Source organism: Egretta garzetta, unplaced genomic scaffold (genome assembly GCF_000687185.1).
Source record: "Egretta garzetta isolate BGI_Z169 unplaced genomic scaffold, ASM68718v1 scaffold830, whole genome shotgun sequence".
NCBI lineage: Eukaryota > Metazoa > Chordata > Aves > Pelecaniformes > Ardeidae > Egretta > Egretta garzetta.
The window spans coordinates 3,603-7,708 of NW_009258392.1; positions in this window are offsets into that span (position 1 = coordinate 3,603).

Sequence of the window (4,106 nt, forward strand, 5' to 3'; positions counted from 1 at the left end):
CACCTCACAGCAAGGCAGGGGGGGCTTCACCGTATTCACCCTGAGGCCAGCCAAGCATTGGAACAAGCATTGCCCACCCTCAAAGACTGTGAATTTCTTTGTCCTCACAGGTTTTCAAGACCAAGATGGACCAAGCCCTGAGAAACCAGGCCTGACTGTATACCTGACCCTGCTTTGAGTAGAGCGTTTTTCTACAGACCTCCCAAGGACTGCTCTGAACCTCAATAACCGTATCATCCTAGGATCCTACTGGTAGGTTTCTGGCACCAGGGAAGCTGAATGCCACCTGTGACTGTGAAAGATGTTCCCGGTGTCAGTGGACAGCAAGGAGTTTCTCTTCCTGGTGCATTCCCATGTCCCATGAACTATCCACCTGGGATTTGTCTCCCCTTGTTTTAGACAGCTGCTCTTTGGGTGTCTTTACACACTTCCACACTTTCAAATTGCTTGGTTCCTCATTATCTTCTTCTCCAGGTACATGATAAGTCTGGCTATAAGCTCCCTCCTGGGCTCTTCTTTCCAGGGGAACACTCTCCAAATTGAAGTCCCAGGTCTGGTTCTGAGGTGACATGCTTCTTGGTGTCAGGTCTGCTGCAGAGGAGATAGGGCTGAGCAGGGTGCCCATGAGCACAGCCTGCCCTCCTGCCTGCCACAGAGGTGTCCTCAGAGCCAGCAGCCACACAGGGCCCTTGCCCCTGCCTCAGCCCTCCCTTTTTTGACACAGGCACTTGATGGCTGACAAGGCCTGGACTCTTTTACTCACAAACACAGCAGAACTGGATGAGGATGTCAATGCTGACAGCAGCCACGGCTGCACTGACCATGGCAGAGAAAAAAGAAAAAGAGCAGACTCACAGCCTTGGACTACAGGAGAGCAGATTTCAGCTGGCTCAGCATCTGCTTGGCAGGATCATGGAGAGCCAAGGTCCATGGAGCCCTCTTGGATCTTCTGGGACAACACCACCAAAACCCGCGGTGCTGGAGTCCATCAGGACCTGGCAGGAGGCTGGTGGCGATGAACAGGGATCTTCTGGCTCAGGAGTTCAAGGACCAGAAGGCATTGCACAAGGCTGGAAGAGGGAACAGGTTGTGCAGGTGGCAGATAGAGACGTGGCCTTGGAGTACAGGGATGGAGGCAGGAAAGCCAAAGCTCCTCTGGGGCTGGAACTCACAAGGAATAGGGAGAGCAAGCACAAGACCTTCTGCAAGTTCACTGGCAGCACAAGGAGTCAGCTGAGGAAAATGTGGTCTCATGGCTCAGGGGGTAGGGCAGGACATGCAGCCACAAGACCTGGAAATGGCTGAGGAACTCACAGCTTTTTTCACATCACCTTTCCCTGGTAAGATCTGCCCCAGGCTTTCCTGGGCCTCGAGTCTCCTTTAGACATCTCTGCTAGCAAGGCTGCACCCATGGCAGAAGAAGCTGTGTCTGAGGGAGCACTTATGCCTGTTGGGTACACACGGGTCCATGGGACCAGAGGGAATGTGCCCAAGGGTGCCGAGGGAGCTGGCTGGTGTCATTGCAAGGCTGCACTTGATCCTCTTTGAAATGCTGGGGCAAACAGGCAGCTCTCTGCTGGTAGGAAAAAGACAAACGTTGCACCCAGTTTCAAGCGTGGCAAGAAGGAGCATTCAGGGAACTACAGGCTGGTCAGCCACATCACAGGCCCTGGGAAGGTGATGGAGCAAATTCATTTGATCAATTCCTTTGCTCACATCTCTCAGATGTTGGTATGTCAGATGCTCTGCTATGCTGCTCAGAAATGTGACACAGGACCCATGGGAACCCTTCTGGAGCATTAGCTGGTCACCAGGAACAGTATCTCCAGGGACCTCATTTGAGACTTCTTTCTCTCCACTGACTAGAAAGGGCAGTCGAGACAACTTGATTTGACATAGAGACCTGCGCTGAGGTTTCTGATGTTGGGGGAGACCGGTCTACTTGCTTTCTTGACCTACAGAGGAGTCACTCTTCATTTACCCAGGAAGGAATGAACAGGGAGTGTTCATAGATGATCCAGAGATCCCTCTATGTCGACACTGTAATAGAGATGTGTTGAGGTGAGTGCAAATGTGGCCACCCAAACCCAGGCTATTTCACTGAAGTTGGTCACCTGGCTTCCCAGTATCAGCTGAGAGAGCCCAACACCTTGGTAGGTGACTGTCTCTGTGCAAAAATGAAGAGTGGCTGTTGCGAATGTATTTGTGAATCCTGTTGACTGCACCAATTTGTCGCAAATGAGTGACTTCACACATTTTGATTTAGTACGAAGTTTTAATTTGTTTTTACATTTACAGCAAATCACAGGACTGGATTGTGATATTGCAATAGCACTCAATCATCAGTCGATTAAGAAAGGGATTCAACAAAATTTGTTTTAATCAAAGCAGTGACTTAGTTCCTAAGATTTGAAAATCACAAGGTTCACTCTATTGCTGCTTGGAAGAAGTAGACAAAGGAAAATTAGTTTACACTCAAGTTAGAATGGCTCACAGAGAGATCGTGGTTGCAGAGAATAATGAGGAGCCTCTTGTTGTGTCACGAGGTTCAGAGCAGGCCCCCTTGCTTTCTTGACTCCTTCTCAGAGAGAAGTCTGGGTGCTGCTGGGTCTAATCTTAGTCTCAGACTTGGTCAGTGGTTTATTTCTAAGGATCATTTGTGTCTAGCAGCAGTCTAGGACTCACTTTGTAATTGATTCACACAGATTACTTAAGTCGATTCCCAGATGCATACACACAGACGTGATTATATTTATATTTATATTTATGTATATAAAAAGTTTTACCTGTTAAAAATTCCCCTCGAGTTCAGGGAAATATGTCAAAGGTCTCGGCATTTCTCAATGGGTGACGGTTGAGCCTCAAGGAGGGAAGGGTTTCAGCCCAGGCTCTGCTGTTGGTCTTTGGCAATGGACCTCTGAGCAAACTTGAGAGTTTGTGAGACCTGAGAGGCGTCACACTCAGAGGGAGGGGCTGGTCGCAGCCTGCCACAATCCAGGGGAGCTCAAAAGGGCCTCTCTTTGAACTGCTGTTTTATAGGCTCATGAGATGATTGGCTTTAGTCATTTGTAAACTGACACCCTGACCACAATCAGGCTGGAGATCAATGAAATTCCAGTAACCATAGCACCATTGCTCTTGGGTTGTGGCACTGGTACCACTCCACTTGGGTTGCAGCCCAGGCAACACATGTTTCAAGGCTGTCAGGAGATAGCTTGTTGTTGCTGTTCTGCTCCCTGCCTTGAGCAATTGTGATGGGTTGACCCTGGCTGGACACCAGGTGCTCACCAAAGCCACTCTGTCACTTCCCACCTTCCACTGCGGGGGCGGAGGGGGAAGATATAATGAAAAACTGTGGATTGACACAAGGACAGGGAGAGATCACTCACCAGTTCCATGAGGAACAAGGAGCTCAAGGATGCCCTAAAGAGAGTTAAAGTCTGTGAGCCGCTGATTTCCTTAGGTTGTTCGAACAGTCACTCATGTTCCTTTCCTCCAGCAGTGTCATTTCTCCTATCAGAGACACAGTCAGACCTAAAAATTATATTTTCAAGGCAGGACAGGGAGACAAGGATGGGCAGGGATCTCCTGTCTCCCTGCTGAGGGAAGGGACTCAGCTGATTCAGTGGAGGCATCTCATTTTGGGTCTGTAGCCCTGGAGCTGGAAGGGGACTCAGCTCCCTCCCTGCCTGCCACAACCCCCCAGGAGATGGGATTCCTCTTGCCTCACTTCAGATGTGCACACAATAGGATCCTGCATGTGAGCTGAGGGTCTCTGCTCCCTCTGGGATTAATGGGCACTGAGGGCAGGAGTGAGCTGTTCAGTCACAAACACCTGGTGACTTTTAATGTGCCAGAGTGGTCCAAGACACAAGCAGGTAACTGCAAGTTCTAATGGAACTGTTCATAGAGACCGAACAGAATCTGGGGCATCTTTGTGGAGGCTGGTGGGGAACTCCTTTGGCCAAGAGCAGATGCCCACTTTTAGGACAAGTCAACTCCTCTCTACTAATAATGTTCAGGGAAGCCTACAGAAGTCTGCATCTGAACAAATGGAATCATGCACCACTGAGAGAGCTAAGTTTGTCTTTCACTTCTCTATCAGC